The sequence below is a fragment of the Lissotriton vulgaris genome, chromosome 10, assembly GCF_964263255.1.
Source record: "Lissotriton vulgaris chromosome 10, aLisVul1.2, whole genome shotgun sequence".
Classification (NCBI taxonomy): Eukaryota; Metazoa; Chordata; class Amphibia; order Caudata; family Salamandridae; genus Lissotriton; species Lissotriton vulgaris.
The window spans coordinates 921,146,125-921,166,169 of NC_141698.1; the positions used below are offsets into that span (position 1 = coordinate 921,146,125).

At 40.5% G+C, this 20,045-nt stretch overlaps 1 protein-coding gene across 3 annotated transcripts in view; it reads right to left on the reverse strand.

Annotated features, from left to right (window-relative positions):
- Positions 1 to 20,045, reverse strand: part of HDAC9 (histone deacetylase 9) — a 2,124,307-nt gene that overhangs the window by 721,629 nt on the left and 1,382,633 nt on the right. The window lies entirely within an intron of this gene.

A 20,045-nucleotide genomic window follows, 5' to 3' on the forward strand; every position in this document is an offset into this window, starting at 1 on the left:
AAGTTTTAGTTAGAGTTTTCTGGAAGTTGGTCCCTTGCGTCTCTGCGAAAATCTCTACGCTGTCTACAAAGAATACCGGCCACAGCTAAGGTAAGAGACAGCGTACTTTGGTCTTGACAGAAGGCAAAGCCCAAGAAGAATATTTCGCCCAGACGCAATGGACCAAGTTTCTTTACAGGAAATAGCAGCAGTGTTAAAAGATATTAGGGATGAGAACGTTTCTTTACGAAATGATATGACTGCATTACAGGCTTCTATCCAGCAGGGTGCAGCTAGTGCGCAGATTTTATCTTCTGACTCTGGGGGGGGAACCCAGATTCAGGTAGTTACCCCAATACCTACGCCTTTAGCTCCACCAGAACGTTTCTATGGGGATTGTAACAAGTTTTCCATATTTTTGCAACAGTGTCATCTACATTTTTTAGCCAAGAAAACAGCCTTTCCGGATGACTCCTCCAAAGTAGCTTTTATGTTATCATACTTTGGAGGAGATGCTGCTCTTTGGTCCATTCCTTTAGTAGAAAGAGATGATGCAATTCTGTATAATTTCAGAAACTTTGAACGAGCTCTAAAAAAGATATTTGCAAAAACATATGTTTGTGCAGTCTGCAGACAACAAGTTATTGAGTTTAAAACAAGGGTCTTCTGACCTCCTTCATTACATCTCTCAATTCAATCGTTTGGTACTAGAAGCTAATTGGCCTTACGATAAAAGAATTTCTATTTTTTATAGAGGCCTTCGTGAAGATTTAAAAGACATGGTTACTCAAATTTTAGAACCTCCCGATGACATCAGTGAATTTATCGATCTTGTAATTAAACTGAATCATCGCCTTAGTGAGAGAAAGGGGGAAAAAGGAAAGATTGACCATAAAATCCTTTTTGTTAAAGATAGAAGTACTTCATCAGGCAAAGAGGTAGGTCCTAAAACCGATCATTCTGAGCCTATGCAAATAGGAACTGTTCGAGGTCCACTCTCTAAGGATGAAAAAGAAAAAAGACGAAAATTAAATCAATGCCTTTACTGTGGTAAGACTGGACATTTTGTACGAGACTGCCCTACCAGACCTAATAAGTTTAAGACAAAGTCCTCGGACGTTGCTTTAACTCAAGAATCGTCGGAAAACTAGAAAGCTCGATGAAGGAAGAGGTCGGTTCATCGAGTGTAATTTCCAGTCTGGCCTCTACTGTTCCACCTTTGGGATGTAAACATTTTGGTATCCTAGTTGAGTTAAGAAGTCAATCATCTTCCTCTCCATCTAGAAGGGTAGAAGCTGTAATAGACTCAGGAGCTACGGGGAATTTTATGGATACTCAGTTTTTCTCTCTGTTAGGCTTTGAGTCTATTTTGAAGGATCATCCAGAGATAGTTAGAGCAGTAGATGGCAAGGAATTAACCTCAGGACCTATTAGCCAACAGTCTGAGATCCTTGAGATGGATTGTTCCCCTATTCACCGTGAAGAGATTCAGTTTGACATCATAGATGCCCCGCAGTTCAAACTAATATTGGGAATTCCTTGGTTGATAAAACACAATCCTAGTATTGATTGGGTATCCCAGACTATTACCTTTCAGTCATCACATTGCGTAAGCAGATGTTTTCTTCTGGAGAGATCGGGAGAGATTATTCAAGGGTTTAACTTTCCTTCCGATTCGTCTAGAGTTTTAGCAATAGAAGGTGTGCCATCAGTTTACTCTGATCTACAAGACGTCTTTGACAAGAAGAAAGCAAATACTCTCCCTCCACACAGAGACTTTGATTGTAGGATTGATCTTGTTCCTGGTGCTACTTTACCTTGTAGCCGAATTTATGCATTAACAGAAAAGGAGAATGTCCATCTTAGAGAGTACTTGGATGAGTATTTGGCAAATGGCTTTATTCGCCATTCAAAGTCTCCTGTCTCATCAGCTCTCTTTTTCATTCCGAAAAAGGGAGGTGAATTGCGCACGTGCATCGATTATAGAGCTTTAAACAATGTGACAATAAAAAATCGATATCCTTTGCCTTTGATCCCCACTCTGTTAGATCAAGTGAAAAAGGCAACCATTTATACAAAATTGGATTTGCGGGGAGCTTACCATTTGGTACGAGTCCGAAAGGGTGACGAATGGAAAACAGCTTTTCGTACAAAATTTGGATTATTCGAATACCAAGTCATGCCTTTTGGTCTATGCAATGCCCCCGCAGCCTTCCAATTTTTTATAAATGAGGTTCTGCATGAGTTTATTGATGTATGTTGTGTTGTCTATATAGATGACATTCTTATCTTCTCAAATTCAGAAGAAGAGCATGTGCAACAGGTCCGAGCAATTTTAACGAAACTGCTTGAAAATTCTTTGTATGTAAAATTGGAGAAAAGTTTGTTTCATACTTCAAAGGTAGAATTTTTGGGATATGTCATCAGTCCTAAGGGGATAGAAATGGACCCAAGAAAGGTGGAAGCCGTGGAATCCTGGCCCAGTCCTTCTTCTGTGAAACAAGTTCAAAGTTTTCTGGGGTTCGCGAATTTCTACCGCAGGTTCATTCAAGATTTCTCTAAAACCATCACCCCTATCACTCGATTGTTAAAAAAGGGGGTAAAATTTGTGTGGACAGAACTAGCTGAAGAAGCCTTTCAGAAACTTAAAAAGAAATTTATTTCAGCTCCTATTCTTTCTCATCCGGATCCCAGTCAGCCTTTTATTGTAGAGGCTGATGCTTCCCAATGTGCTGTAGGAGGTATTTTATCCCAAAGACATGTTGACACAGGGCAATTACACCCAATTGCATATTTCTCCAGAAAATTATCTGAAGCAGAATTGAATTATGCAATTGCAGACAAAGAATTGCTGGCAATAAAGGCAGCTTTTGAGGAATGGCGCCATTATTTGTTAGGAGCAAGACATCCAGTGACTATTTACACGGACCATAGAAACCTTCAAGCATTGAGGTCTGTAAAAGCTCTGTCAGCTAGACAATTGAGGTGGTCAATGTTTTTTAATGATTATAACTTTGTAATCACCTATCGACCAGGTAAAGAAAATCTGAAAGCAGATGCTCTGTCTAGAATGGGAGAGACCTTCATTGATACTCCATCTGAAGTAAAACCTGTAATTCCAATATCACGGTTTCAAGCAAGTATATCAGTTTGTGATGTTATCTCTGATATTAAGAAAGAGCTGGCAAAGAAAGATTGTAAGGTTTGGAAAGAGTCACACCCTTATTTACAGGAAAGAGATGAATTGCTCTTTATGCAAAACCTCATTTTTGTACCCACTGACACACTAAAAGAAAGAATCCTACACTTTCATCATGACACTACCTTATCTGCTCACCCGAGTAAGATTAAGACGTATGACTTAATCAAAAGAACCTTTTGGTGGCCTTCAATGTTTAAAGATGTTCAACTTTATGTAGAAACATGTGGGGTTTGTGTTCAGAACAAATCATCTCATCAAAATCCTAGTGGTTTGTTAAATCCTCTACCTTTACCACCTCGACCATGGCACACAATATCTTTAGACTTCATTGTTGAATTACCAATTACCAAAAAGGGGTTTACCACTATCCTTACTATTGTAGATCAGTTTTCACGCATGGCTCATTTTGTCCCACTCAAAAGGCTACCAACTAGCATGGAGTTGGCACACTTAATTATGGAACATGTTGTCCGCCTACATGGGATTCCATCTGTGGTGATTTCGGACAGAGGGTCCCAGTTTATTTCACGGGTTTGGCAAAGTTTAAGGTCTCTTTTGAATATGGATATACGTTTGTCTTCTAGCTATCATCCTCAGACCGATGGTCTCACTGAACGCACTAATCAAACTATTGAACAATTCATTCGCTGTATGCTAACTAATGTAGATGAGGAATGGTCAACCCTTCTAAGTCAATTAGAGTTTGCTTATAACAATGTAGATCATTCCTCCCTTGGTATGTCACCTTTTTTCTGTAATCTAGGTTATCACCCTAATTCCTTTCCTAAGGAAATAAAAGAGCTTAATCATGTACCTGCCATTTCAGATTATGTTTCTAATTTGTCTTCTATTCAAGAGCAAGCATCTTACAATTTGGCCAAAGCAAAGGAAGACCAAAAGAAGTTTGCTGATAAACATAGATCTGAGCCTCCACTTTATTCTCCTGGGGATAAAGTTTGGTTAAGCACTAGGAATCTGAAACTAAAAGGGAATCGAAAATTCAACCCTAGATACATTGGTCCTTTCCCTATCGAGAAGATCATAAACCCAGTGAGTATGAGATTGACTTTGCCTACCAAATTTCGAATCCATCCAGTGTTCCATGTATCATTAATCAAACCTTTTCATGCCCAGACTCGATCTGTCCAACCCCCCTCTTCCATTGATATAGAGGGAAGTCCAGAATTTGAGGTTAAGGCGATTCTAGATTCCAAGAGGTCTAGGGGAAAGTTGCTATATCTGGTTGATTGGAAAGGTTACGGTCCTGAAGAAAGATCTTGGGAACCTTTGGATCATTTGAAAAATGCTCCCAAAATGCTGAAAAGGTTTCATACTCAACACCCAGAAAAGCCTAAACCCATTGCACCGGTTTTAGGGGGGATCTTGAGGAGGGAGTACTGTCACGATTCCCCGGTTCCATCAGTCCCTTCTAAATAGACACATGCCAAGTACCCACCAGTGATGCACTTCTAGTACATAACTGGTTAATAGGTGTTTATCCCATCTGAGAAAACCCACCCCTTTCCCGTGCACCAGCACCTCTTATGTATGTATGTCTTTTAAAAACTGTTTGTGTTCTGGGTAAAAGTGCTTCTTACTAACGTTTGCCATAGTAGACTGGTTAAGGTTAAACAGGAATGTTAATGCCATGATTGTTAGGTCTCGCATCTGGCCTGTTTTCGAATTAATGTAGTATTTCATTTGCTTCTGACACATTGCAGTTGAAAGCTTTCACACGCGATAGACGCGTGTGCTGTTATTCTGCCGTCTGACAGAACAAGCCTTCCGCTCGCGTTGCACGCGGAAGGCTGCAGACTGTTGCCACGTGCAAGCGCACGTTGACATTTGGTGCGGAAGGTATTTAAACCGCACCCTCTTAGAGAAACTCGCTTTGCCTCTGAGTTTCTGAGACTGCAGCATCGCGACCTTCGGATTCCAGTTTCCTGCGCCCAGAGAAGACTTCGAGAGGATTTCTCTTCTAAATCAAAGCCTTTGGAACAGTTAATTTCAGCGCTCCTGGACAACTTGCCAAGCTGAACAAGGATATCGACGAACAAGTTAAAAGCTAAGTTTTCTTTGGATTTAAAAGGCGCCCAACGCAAGAGAGAAAGCTTTTAGAAACTAAGAACAAGACTAATACTATCTTTCTGTTTTTTGGGGAAAAACATGTAAATGCTATTGTTGCTTCTTAACTTCAGAAATTGTTTAGTGATTTAAGGTATTCACCTTTCTTGACCTTCTATGTTGATGACATTCACAAGAAAACTCATTGTGATTTTCAGATTGTATTTTAGGATGTTTAAAGATACCCTCTTGTCAGGAAATATTCACTGAAGCTAAAGTGAGTAGTTATTGCTGGAATTGTTGTTTTCTCTCTTGGTGAACTTTATTTTTTATTAGGAGAATAAATGCAAAGGTTCTTCAGAAAACAGACACCCAAACACTTAGAAGAGAAGAGAGTTCATTACGTAAGTGTGAGGTAATAGGAAATAGAGAAGGTACTAGGAGAATAAAGGTGTAAGGTTAGACTGTTTATATTTATTCTATTTATTTGCAGACTTTAATCAAAGAGCATAATTTAAAGAGGACAACTCCCAAGACAGCATCCCTGACAAGACAAAGAAATACTGGACGGTGGACAGAACCAGACTGAATCGCAGGTAGGAATCAGCTAGTGATATCTAGTTCTTACATGGAGCTAGGGGAGGGGCACTGACTAGTGGTAGGAATACAATTTAGATAGCGTGAATACTGAGTTTTATTATTCTTATTAAATCTGCAGGTCGACAGTCAAAAGCTAATCCTCCCGTCAACGTCCAGTACCGGCCCTCCTCCTGAAAGTTCTAGTTAATGCTTAGCTGTAAGTTTAGTCAGCAAGTTTTAGTTAGAGTTTTCTGGAAGTTGGTCCCTTGCGTCTCTGCGAAAATCTCTACGCTGTCTACAAAGAATACCGGCCACAGCTAAGGTAAGAGACAGCGTACTTTGGTCTTGACAAAAAGAGATATTTGAACAATATATTAGAAATAAAATTGTATAGCAAATATCATGGGAAAACAATGCAAGTGCAAGGGAGGTGAGAGTGTGAAAATGAAAGAGGGGGCATAGTGAGTTCCTCTATTGAGAGTAATCACAAAGCAACAAAATAATGTGGAAAAACAACACATGTAAATGTGTGAAGAATAAAATAAATTCAGATAAAACAATTATATGAAGAAAAGGAAGACAACTTGCAACACAAAACTAACAGTTTCTACAAATGGCAGTTGATATACTCCCCAAAATCACTGCTCATGTTCTTATAAATCAGTTCACATAATATATTATATAATAAGTGTAAACACCCACCACAGACTACATCACTCATGACGTCAGACTGGATCCAGCTGGGTAAAAATAAGCAACATCAGTAGGCACTGCAGAAAATGTGCATGCATTGACAAACACGGTCTACTGGATCTGCGGATCGGCCCAGGAGTCACAGTTATCATATGCACATTATTGGAATGGCCTGGTTTACATGGTGCCAAGAAAGTACCTCACACAGAGGACATTGTGTACCCTGCACATGAACAAAACATAGCTGAAAGCCACACTGTAAATTCCTATTGTATGTACTAAACACATATATCACAGGGACACCGTGTAATACGCAGCTGTGGATATTAAATGGACTGTGCCTAACACCTTGTGGGCAAATATAATGTCCCTCTCTGCAGTGCAATGTAAATTGCTTATCCCCGCAACAAGTACGGAGTCCATCAGATTTTTTCCAAAGGCTAAAACACAACGCTGGTCACTGTGAATTTCATGCAGATACATACTAAATATACTAAATAGTTGCAGGTGGTGGTGTATGAGCATTGCTACACTAGTTTGTAGAAGGTCTTAGGTTTATGGTAAAATTAAAGCAAGATTGTCTAAGCCCCGAACACCAAGGGAAGCGAGTTTCCAAGCATGATCTCTGATCATCACAGTCATTGATTTTGGAACTGTCTTCCTTTGTGTGTGCAGAGCGAGAGAATTTCTAGGTTGAATCCTGATCACTTTACTCAGAGAAAGTCTGCGGGCCATGATGCCACGCCATATATTCATAATGACCATTGATATAAAAAACAATTCATTGGCAAACAATGCCAGTTCCTAATAATGGAGCGGATGTCAGGCTTTGATAGGCCACACATCACCCTTATGTCTGCATTGAGTTTGAGTGTGTGGAACATTTTTGTGAGGATCCAAGATAGAATGCAATAATAAAGTAAAGTTCGATTGTATAAGAGCATTGACTACAGAAAAGTAGTGTTTAGAGTCTAGAAAAGGATGGACTTTTTTAAGCACCCTGATTTGGAAGAAAAATGAGATTACAACTTTAGAGGTTTGTATTTCCAATGGTATGTGACTGTTGATGTGTAACCATACGTTTTGCATATGCTTGACTACAAACTGAAACCAAGCCCATAAAAGATAGCCGATCCAGGGTGTCCATTTCCTGTTTGAAGTAAGGAGCTCAGATTGTGTTGGACTTCACTTAAAAAACCTTTGGTTGCCATCCAACAACAGGCTTACTAGGAGTGCCTGATTAAGGTGTGAGTCCCCTCCTTCAATGCTGACAGACTCATTCTTAGCAATTTTGAATATCAGTTGAGTATCATTGGCGTGATGTAATATTTTGGAAGGGGTACATAAAGAGGTTGAAAAGTAGGTGTGATAAGATTGACACCCGAAGGACCGTAAATGATAGCTTCCGGGAATGTAATGAAAATGAGGGAATGTTACCCATGTGTATTCAATCTCAGATATAAGACTTTTGCCTCTGTAAGAATGTGCCAATGATACCAACATCCTTTAGCCTTCTGAGAAGAACAGAATGGTTGACGGTTTCAAAGGCAGCAGACAGGTCCAACAGCACTACCACTTCAACATCATAGACATTGACTAGCCAGTGCAGGTCATTAAGGTCGAGAGGACAACCAATTGTGGGCTTCTGCCAAGGTGAAAGCATACCTGATATGGGTGAAGCAATGCATGATCTATCATGTATTGCTTTAATTTGTCCAGATACAGTATAAGGTAAACGTGGTAATCATTGTTGCTGTCATTAGGATCGAACAAAGGTTTTTTCTGCACAGGTTTAATCAAGGCACATTTGTTCCAGTGGCAGTACTCCTGTGCAAAGAGAACTGTTGACGATATGAAGAAATTTGGTGGCAATCTGATACCTCAGCAAAACTGCATATATTAGATAACAACAGACCACATGCATATTATAGATGCTACCGCCAATCTACAGATTCTATACATTTTGCCTGGTCCTGCCAAAGAATTAGTAACTTCTGGCTAGAGGTATTGCAAATAACAGGTCAGATTGTGGGATATGCAATACCAAAGTCCAGAAATATTGCCCTCTTGGGGTATGCAGCAGACATCTCCAAAAAGAAAAAAAAGAATTAGCAATTAACTGGCTGCAAAACAATATGGGGACCACATAAGTGTGTCTCAGAAATGTGGTCTACTGCTAAGTCAATGCAGAAAACTATGCAAGAACACAGCCAGAGAAAACAAGACCTAAGGATATTTGGTCTCCATTCTGGGCACACCTGAATGTCTGACTAAATATCGAAATCAAAAATATCGACATACAAAAATATCGGGACAAAAATATCGAAGTCAAAAATATCGGAATCCTATCCCTAACAAGGTAAGTACAAAAATATCGAAAAAATAATATCGTAGTACAAAAATATCGGAATTAAAAATATCGTTTTTTTAAATGTATTAATAATAATGTTAAAATAATTATAAAATACATATAATGTTACAAATATTAAATAAAAATATTAAAACATAATTAAAAAATTAAAACTAATACATATACATTTAAAATAAATTAAAAACGTAATAATTTAATGTAATTTTATATTTTGTAATTTCATTTAATTGATTTAATTTAAATTTATTTAATTTTTACCCTGTACGACTGTACCCCAAAAACCCAAAACTGACCCAGAACCCTAAAAATACCCCTTAACCCAAATACTGAAAACTGACACTGAACCCTAAAAATACCCCTTTACCCATGAACTGAAAACTGACCCTGAACCCTAAAAATACCCCTTTACCCACAAACTGAAAACTGACCCTGAACCCTAAAAATACCCCTTTACCCACAAACTGAAAACTGACCCTGAACCCTAAAAATACCCCTTTACCCATGAACTGAAAACTGACCCAGAACCCTAAAAATACCCCTTTACCCAAAAACTGAAAACTGACCCTGAACCCTAAAAATACCCCTTTACCCATGAACTGAAAACTGACCCTGAACCCTAAAAATACTCCTTTACCCATGAACTGAAAACTGACCCTGAACCCTAAAAATACCCCTGTACCCATGAACTGAAAACTGACCCTGAACCCTAAAAATACCCCTTTACCCATGAACTGAAAACTGACCCTGAACCCTAAAAATAACCCTTTACCCAAAAACTGAAAACTGACCCTGAACCCTAAAAATACCCCTTTACCCATGAACTGAAAACTGACCCTGAACCCTAAAAATACCCCTGTACCCAAAATTAATTAATATTATTTAATTACCAATTAATTATTAATTAACAATAACAATAAAGTAAATATATTAGCACATTTGCTGTAATTAATTTAATTTAATATTTAATATTATTTTGCACAATTAATTAATTAATAACAATAAATAATATATATAAAAATTACTTTAATTAATTTAATTAAATAATTAATAATAATTAATTACCAACTAATTAATAATTATAAATATGAAAAAAATTATAATGATTAATTAACTAATTAATAGAAATTAATTACCAATTAATTTTTTAAAATATGTACAAACATATATCAATTAATTAATTATTATTAAATTACTTCCCACCCTATTCCCCTATAAACCCATAACCCGCTACAGAACATATTTATCAATTAATAAATTAATTAAAAATTATTTAACATTAATTCTCAATTAATTAATTAATACTTCCTACTAATTAATAATTAATTTAACATAATTAAATTACTTCCCACCCTATTCCCCTATAAACCCACAACCCGCTACAGTAGTAAAAGACAATATTTAATAAAATAACATTAAAAATAAATAATAAAACATAATAAATACAATATAATATACACTAAATTTATTTAAAAATTGATATTAGTAACATCAAAGTTATTAATTTCGATATTATTGACATCGATATTTACAACTTCGATATTACTGATATCATACCAATATCGATATTTAGACTGTCGATATTACTTACCTTCGATATTTTTGTATATCGATATTTAAACTTCGATATTTTTGCATATCGATATTTAAAAATCGATATTTTGTCTGTGTACCGGCACACCTAGCCCAAACATAATTGGCTACATAGGGATATGTGGGAAGGTTAAAAGCTTTATAGGATTACTGAGTGGATGGTCCTCAAACTGAAATTGAACCAATAATGTGTTGAAATGTTTAACAGGACTCTTGCAGAATAAGATGTTGGGCTTGCTACATAATGGGCCTAGCAGTAGTGGAAATAGCAAACTTGTTAAACATTGCTAAAGTACTGCATGGGCTGTTTCATGAGTAAGACTGTGACAAGAGCACATGCTTTCTGCTATGCCCCAAATGTTGAATAAAATTCAGAAAATGGTGGCAAAAGGGAGCATAGTGGTTGTATAAGTTCAAGTGGGATTTATAATGGCTGATAACGAAATTATGTCTTTGAAATGTGGGAGAAGTCAGATATACTGGATAATTGTATTGATGGATAATTAAATTGATACTGCCAATGAGCTTGAACTGCCTAATTGGTAGTGGATGTGTCTTCTAGAGAGATATTGTGAATTGTGTTAATTTTATTGCGAATAAAAGAGGTGATGTTCTTGTAGAAATCAACTGAAGAGAGGGTACTTATTTGGGTGGCCTTCAGGAGCTGTAATTCTGCTATTACTGTATATAAATCTTTAGTGATGTTACAAGCTTTGCAAACACGTCCTGCAAAACCGGTGGTTTGACAAGATGGTTCAGTTCCAAGTGACATTTCATAAGAATCAGGTCATAGGATACCCACCATTTTCTTTCACATTATCTATTTTTTAGTCTGGCGTTTCTTTGCTCACTGGAAGACCAAGGTTGGGTTTGTGCATTAAACTGCATCATCGTCTAACTTCTTTCTAAGGAAGGGTAGCATCTAAAGCTGCTTATAATATATTAGTTAAGTATTTGACTCTAGTACATTCAATTTCTGTCGTATTCGGTGGACCTTCCTTAGTAAACTATGCTTTTAATTTGTGGAGAGTTGGGAGGTCTGAGTTTTGAAGTTACTTAATCGCCAAATAGATACTGATATTAAAGAGAACATTGTGGGGGTTAGATCAAGAAATTGAGCATTGTCTGGAGAGTCTGAGTTCTCCATTAAAAGGCACTGTACAGCATTCATTTTGGTAGTCGCTGAATACTCAAGCTCTATTGGAAACAGTCGGTAGTCGCTATGATGGTATACAGGTTCGATGTCTGCTCCATTTAAATTGGTGAAGAGGAGGAAATGATCCCAGATTTTCTACCCTAAATGGTCTGCCCTGCAAGTGTATGTTGTAATATGGAGAGGCAATTATCTACTTGCGAGTAGACAGACTATTCTCCATCCAGTAGGTGGACCAATCTACAGAGATCTGTGAAACTCCAATTCTGTAGCCCATGTCCAAATAATGTGGTTGTTCCCTAAACTTATGAGTTGTGCAAAGGAGGGAGCAATCTGTCAACAGCAGTACAGTTCTTCCAAAAATCTGTTTGTGAGGTCTTAGGAGAATATACCTTTTACAAAATAGACACCTCGGTGTCAGAACAAGAAAAAAAAAAAGAAGGAGGGGACACCTAGTTAGAGGGGTATTCCTTTTTAAGGACTATTCGCCTCACCAACAAGAGGTGGCATGCTTCATCATCTGGATTCTCTTTGCACTGTGACAGCTGATCACAGTGCGGACTACAACCCCCTAACTGAGGGAGGAGCTCAATTGACGTTTTACAGAGAGAAGGTAGCTTACTAAGGCGAGATAACATTGTGAGGTAAGCAGTACATGTAAGTGGTAGTGATCAAATCTGACTACATCGTGTGAGAATAACTTTATTAATACACACCTGGGTCAGGACTAAAAAGAGGACACAACAGGGAACCATTAATCCTGCATCATTGTGTCAGCAAAGACAAAACCTTTCTGGCATTTTACACTCAGCAGAGGTTTATTGGTATTCTTCAGGACATGTGAGTAAGGTGCTAATGCTTAAAGAAGTGTTAAGTAATACAAAACCCAACAGTGGTCCGTTGTCATTTCCAACATGGATCCACTCTTAATCAATCTGCAGTTGTCGAGTGAGGTGCCTCAACTCAGTAACCCTGGAGTGGCATTCAGTGTGCACTCTTTCCTGGTAGGAGAACCCAAGATATGACCATCATCCACCAGGTATAAGGAGAGAATCATCCTTAAAAAAGTAACACACCCCTCTAGCTAGGTATTGCTCTGTGTCCCCTCTTTCTTTTTCTTCTATTCTTGTTCCGTGACCCAGGTGTTTATTTTGAGAAAGGTATCGATAGGTTGAGAATCAACACCTGCAGGTCTATAAACCTCCCTTTGCCCTCTTTATGTAATTGACTTAAGAGAATATACACAAGATCCCTAAAGTTTAACAACATACATGCCACTTGATCACTACAAATCTCCCACAGAGTCTTGGTTGTTTCTTATTTGGCACAAATAGAAGCCTGTGTCAAAGCCATAGGGCTACCACTCTTGCATAAGATGAATAGGAATAATTGTCTCCTCCAGCACCTAAGTGTGTCTTCTGAAGCTGTGAACTTGAGGGGTAGGTGTGAAATTGTGAATGCCTATGTGAGGAATGGTGACCCCCCCCCCAAACCCCCCCAAAACCCATAAAATATAAGCTCCTTTCCTGGAATATTATGGGGATGCACACAATGTCAAAGTGAATCAAGATGTTTTCTTTCCTAAATAGGAGGGGTATTCATAGTGTGTACTTGCAGGTGACGCACCTGACGGCAAACGAGGGAACATCGTTAGAGAGAAGGTGGAGAGGTCAGGCATATTATACTATTTATTCAGCCTGTCAAGGGGGTCACTGATATGGGTATGGCCGGAGGTCCCTTTGCAAGATACAGGAGAGTTGATTGACCCCGAAAGAATAGACATGTAGTAGTGACGGGCAGGCTAGAAGGGTGAGATATACCACTGATTAATATATATTCCCCGAACACGAAACAGGGTGCCTTTCTGGCAACTTTATCTGGGACATTGAAAAAAGGAGAGGGGGACAGGGAGCTGAATGAAGGTCCAGTGCCTTGTGCTCCAGAATAATGAATATTTCACTAAAGAGAGCTGCTGTTCATAAAGGAGAAGTGTGGGAGAGTAGATTTTAGAAAGAGGGGGAGTTGGAGAGACTTTTACTTGATGCACTCACACACCCCAAAGGATGCTATGCTTCACCATAGGGCAGTGCTCCCTGCTGGGCCGATGCTGCAATGCCTGCACTTTAGGTGGTCTCAGGAGGAGATCTCTAGCATTTATTCAGGACCAAGAAAGAGCAACTGAGAGGTCAATTAGGTGCAAGAAACTGTGCCTGGCAACACAACTTTTGTGACGACTAGCATGCTCTCGCTTGACTATTGGGGAAATCTACCTATATACAGTAGATCGGACCACCTCCTAGGTCTTTTTGGAAGCACTACTTCAATTTACGAGGCCACTACCCACACACTCATTAATACCTTGATCACCCTTTCTTGGTCCTGAAGAAGTGCTTAGGATCTCCTCCTGAGACCACGTAAATCCTGCAACATGTTGACCTAAAGCATTTCACTTTCATAATAGCACAACATATTTTAGCTACAGAGGTCTATAACTACCCTTGAGCCCTTAACCTGCTTTTTTTAACCATGACAGAGGGATCCCTCTTATCAAAATAATTCTCTCTGGATACCCTCTAGTCATTTTTTTAACTCACCACTCACCTATCACAGAATTAACACGGACCCGCACACACCATATGACTTGATAACTAAAAGATCTCTGATAAAGTGACCCTTTAGGGGACCGGTAGGGCATTGCTGCACCGGCTTAATAAGGACCACCTCCCTATTATGAAGCATGACTTCCTTCGTGGTGTATGAGGGCATCAAGTCTCTCCGACTCACCCTCTTTCAAAAACAACCTTTCCCACACTTCTCTTTTAGGAACAGCAACACTCTTTAGTGAATTAAACGTTATCTGGGACCCTGGCCACTTACCTAATCCAATCAACAATTTTGGGGGGGCAACTTTATTTGTGTAGTGGACCCTGCAACTGACCAATCCCACCTGCCCGAGTCTTTGGTGTGCCAAACAGCCTATCTCTTTGCAGCCTTGGGAGATCAAAGGCAGGCTAATTGACTCCTGATGTCGATTGCGCCCACATGTATGGGAGAATTTGTTTTTTTATCCTACATGAATTGACACGTTCCTCTGCACACTTGATGTACACAGCCTTGCAAAGGGTACTGAAAATCTAGTGCGGACGATATTTGATCACAACCCAGTCCTTCTCCACCTGGGATGGTAGCACCCTAAGCCCTGCATCCCTACATGGCGATTGAAGCCTGAGTCATTGGAAGACCAAGTGTACTGAAACGTGATTGGGGAAAACATGTGCCAGTACTTTGCGGACAATCGTGGTACTGCATCCTCCCCTCTGCTGGAGTGGGATACCTTCAAGGCTATGATTAGAGGCAAGTGTAATCGGTGAGAGTTACATACACACTGATGCAGGAAGTTTTGGCGACATAGCAGGAATTGCAGGGGGTGGAAAAAAATAGGCTGGGGAAACCTGAGCTACAGCTCACCTTCCTTGATACTAAGGAGAAATTGGAGGGACAAGTTAAGAGGCACCGCTGTTTTCATTACTAAAATTACATGGTACATGTGTTGAGTGATCAGATAAGGTCCCTCCTGGCCTGGCTCACTAACCTATTGAAGAGAGGCTCAATGATAGTGGAAATTAACACTGAAGAAGGGATTAGATGGGCAGGCAAGGGGAGATAAACTGTTACTTCCGTCGTTATTATACTGCATTGTACACCAATGTAACTGTACGCACCAAGGAGGCAGTACACGTTTTCTCGGAGACATTACCAATCCCAAATATCACAAACAACAAAGTTGAGGAATAGGGTGGGGAAATACCTCTGTGGGAGATAAGGGCAGCAATAAAAGGTATGGCCAGAGGCAAGACCCAAGGATGGATGGGGTTCTTATCAAGTTGTACGCTGCATATGCTGACGAACTGGCCCCAAAACCAGTGGAACTGTTCAATGTGGCACAATATACGATCTTTCTACCAAGGTCCACTCATGAGGCATTAGTTATACAGCCTCTGAAACCGGACAGGCCAGCCATGACTGCAAAGCATTACGCCAATTGCAGATGCTGAATATCGGCTATAAACTCCTCAGTAGAATTTTAGCCACTAGACTCCTTCCCCTTATGCCATGACTGATACACCCTGATCAAGCAGGGTTTATACCTGGTCATATTATGGCACTGAAAATCAGCAGACTCCTGACACTGATGGAGGCTGACACCTATGATCATAGGGAGGCTGCAGTGTTTACAGTCGATATTGAAAAAGCCTTTGACAGTTTGGAATGGAGAATATTATACGGTGTGCTGGAGTGATTGCAACTGGGTCAAGGCTTTCTAACATGGAAAAAAACGTTGTACACAGACCCCACAACCACAGAATGCATGGACCAGACTATATCAGAGAGCTACAGTGAGGGGTGAGGGATGAGGGATAAGGCAGACCGCCCCTTCTTATACTTGCCTTTCACACTAGCCATGGAGCCATTGGCCAGTCACGTGAGAACTGGGAAGAGATATCAAGTTATATGGATTGGTGCTTATCCTCACTGCATTGCATTATATGTAGATGATCTCTTGATATTCCTCAGGAATATGACGACAGAGCTGTAGGGCTATTAAGAATGATATATTGACCATTGACTCCTTTTTGCACAATTGACTCTATTTTCTGTGCTGACTACATCTTGTGTAACGGACTCAATTTTCTGTGTTTGCACTTAACTGCAAAGTGAGGAAGGGATGTTTTCGCTCTTCACTTGTTTTCGCTCCTCACCAATCAGAGTGAACTGGAACATGTTGTGTGGGATGCGTGCTTGGTGTCTTTCAGGGAAGGTGTAGAACGTACAGCGTTCTCTCTCTGAGTCAAAATACAGGGGTCTGGTCAGCTTCTGTCTTGACCTTGACATAAAAAGTACTGTCAGCTCAGTTTTTCATGGGTCCCAATCGCGAGTCTTTCCTGGCTCTCAACGGGCTCCTCCAGCTTGAGTTGGCAAGGATGTCAAGTGACTGATCGGTGAGGAGTTATTTACTCTGTGTATATTATAATTTCTAAGTTTCTTTGCTCCATGTACATATGCTACATGTTATTCTGGTTTTGTGGCTAAGTTACTTGATATCTGGGAGTCTGCATTAACAGACATGTTTTGCCTTCCTTTCCAAAACATTGAATTAATAAACATGTGTGTGTCACTTTAAATGCACCTGATTTTGTTTTCTTGCCTCACCTTAAGAGAGTGCTGGGTCTTGTTTTATCCCCTCGTCTTTTGGGAGTACTGTTTTACGTGTGTTATTTAAAGGTGCAGCAGTGCATTTGCCTCCTCTCGGGAGTGCTGGGTTTAGGTGTGTCAAATTAGTAGAACTACAGGAGCTAAGAGGCTCCAGAGACTTGTTTGAGGAACGTGGTTCTTCACCAGGTCTGAAAGTCAACTGGCAATAATCATAGCTGTTCCTAACGGAAGCGGGATGTGACACCACTGAAGGGCTGAACACACTCCTGTGGGAACAGCAATGCTGGTCATACTTAGTTATCAAGATATATCATGGACAGGCTGATCTTCTAGATGGGAATACAAGACAATCCATTGGACCATCATTGAGGTTGAATACTGACTTGGGGAAAACATTACCTCTTTCAGTTGCAGGGAGAGTAGCACTGCTTAAGATAGTAGCACACCCCCATGTATTATATTGCTTCAAAGTATTACTATTGTGGATACCTAGGGCAAAGTTCCAGAAGTTGGATTCTCTGATTGTAGCCTTCATCTGTGGAGCGGGCCGTAGGAAGGTGGCATTATCCACATTACAACGCCCGATGAATTTATTTATTTATTTATTCAATTTGTAAAGCGCGCTGTCACCTAACAGGCATCCTGGCGCTGGAAACGTGACTCAAGGGGGAGCGAGTGCAAGAAACCGGGAATGGCCACTACGTCCTGAGAAACAGCCAGGTTTTACCCTTTTTCTAAAAGGAAGAATCTCTCTAAGTTGCCTGATTTCCAAAGGGAGGCTATTCCACAATTCTGCAGCTGCCACCCCAAATGACCTGCCCCCCGATCTGACCTTGCGAAACCTAGGAACCATGACTAATCTAGCCGAAGAGGAGCGCAATGTTCTTGTCGGGGTGTACCAGTTGAATTTATTGCGCATGCGCACAGGTCCTATCCCGTGAAGGGCTTTAAAAACAAAGCAGAGAGACTTAATGTGTACTTTCTGTCTCAGGGGGAGCCAGTGGAGTTCAGCTAAGGCTGTAGATGCCGAGGAGCTTCTAGGCAAGCCTAATACTAGTTTAGCGACTGTCAACTGTATTCTTAGCAATCTGTCCAACATGAAGTTAGGAGAATCCAGCAGGAGTGCATTACAGTAGTCAAGCCTACTGAGAATTGTGCATCTGACCACTTGTGCACTCACCTGGGATTTTTCAGAGGGATCTGATGATCGCAAAGCAGGAGGTAGTAGTTTTTTAACCTGACTTTCCAGAGTGAGCTTGTCTTCCAATATAATGCCCAGGTTGCGGACACTGGCAGCCGGCTGAATTGAGGACACAGTACTCGAAGGCCAGTTGCTAGGAGGATGAGGAGAAAACCTATTAGCCTAACAGAAGATCACCTCAGTCTTTCCTGTATTGAATTGTAGCGAGTTATCCTGCAGCCAGCGGGCCGTGTCCTGCAAACAGTTGTGAAACACTTCCACTGTAGTCGACTCCTCACCCTCAAATGACAAGATCAACTGAGTATCGTCTGCATAGTTTACGATATCGATATTATACACCTTAACAACAGCAATCAGGGGTTTTAGGTACACATTGAAAAGAACAGGGCTGATAGCTGAGCCCTGAGGCACCCCATGCAGCACCTTGGAAAAGGCGGACTGAAAGGGGGGAGGGATACTGCCTACTGTCTGTCTTGTAAGAAGGAGCGGAACCACCGCAAGGCGGAACCCCTAACCCCACTCTCACTCAGCCTACTCAGCAGAATCCCATGGTTGACCATATCAAAGGCGGCAGACATGTCAAGCAGAATCAGTGCAGCTGTCTGTCCCCTGTCTGCCCGCCTCTGAAGCTCGTCCATGATGGTCAACAGGGCTGTATCAGTCCCATGAGATGGCCGAAAACGGGGGGGATACCTGTGTCAGAGTTCCAAACATATTACTTAGCAGCATAGTTGCAGTGGTTTATGCAATGGGTGGTGGGCTGACAAACCCCAGATTTCGAGATGGGGCCATCTTTGCCATGGCTTTCTAGTCTGATAGGTGTGTTTCTGAGAACTGGACACCTGTCACATAGTGACATCCAAGATTTCATGTAATGCGTAAATGCTGGCCTAGGTGTTTATAAATGACGCGTACGAAGGTACCATATTCCCTTGACATACCCATAACTATGCTGAAGATGCTACCCCACTGGGGCAATTGGGGGAGACTGGGAAATTGAACTGTAGCTGATGTGACGAGAATGGGGGATATATTCCAAGAGTGTGAGCTAATCCCATTTGAAGATTTCCACATGGACTTTGACTTCCAGCAGGGTCACTTTCTACTTTATAGGGCCATAACAACGGAGACCATCAAAAATAGGAAATCGGGCCTGCCATCCTCATCGCCAGTGTTACAATTCCAAAGAAGAATGAATTCTCCACAAGAGGTAAGAGAAACACTTCTTTATTCCAGTCATCCATTCTCCTAGAACAACGGATGACCTCAACATTCTAATGTGCGCTCCAGGCAGAAGATTCTATTACAGAAGGGGAAAGGGGAACCTGTGAGGAAACAAGTTATGGGAACATTTGAAAAGGCACAATAATAATAATAATAATAATATTAATAAATAAATGTAAGAAGATTACAACAACCACACATTCTCCTAAAGCCAGCCAGTATATTTCATCAACATCAGGCAATGTTAAAGCAGTCATGTCCCTGTATAGAGCAATACGGGAAGACACACTTCAGCCCATAGAGCCCATGAGAATCCATTTAGGGGAGGACTTGGTGATTCCCATACCGGACAGAGATTGGGAGAAAATTCTAAAGAGAATACCAAAGGTATCCAGAAATGCCTGGTTTAAGCTAATCAATGTTATGACTTCAGGACACATCAATAAATACTTTAATCTGACCGGGGCATCCTGTCTGAGGTATGGGGAGGTGGGAGCTGAACTCCTGCATATGATGTAGACCTGTCCTTCAATGACTACTTACTCAGAAGAGGTAACAAGAGCGGTTGTCATATTGAGGGAGGGTCCTTGCTCTCCAGGTCATTGTCTCCTACACACTTCCAAGACTAAGGTCACAAGTAGATTCCAAGACTTGGCTTACATACTGGCGAAGAAGGAAATGACTAGAAACTGAAAGGTTCACAGGGTCCCTGACTCATAACATGGTGTAGAGAGCTTGAAAGATGGGTTGGGGATGAGGGGAAGGTGCTGCTGCG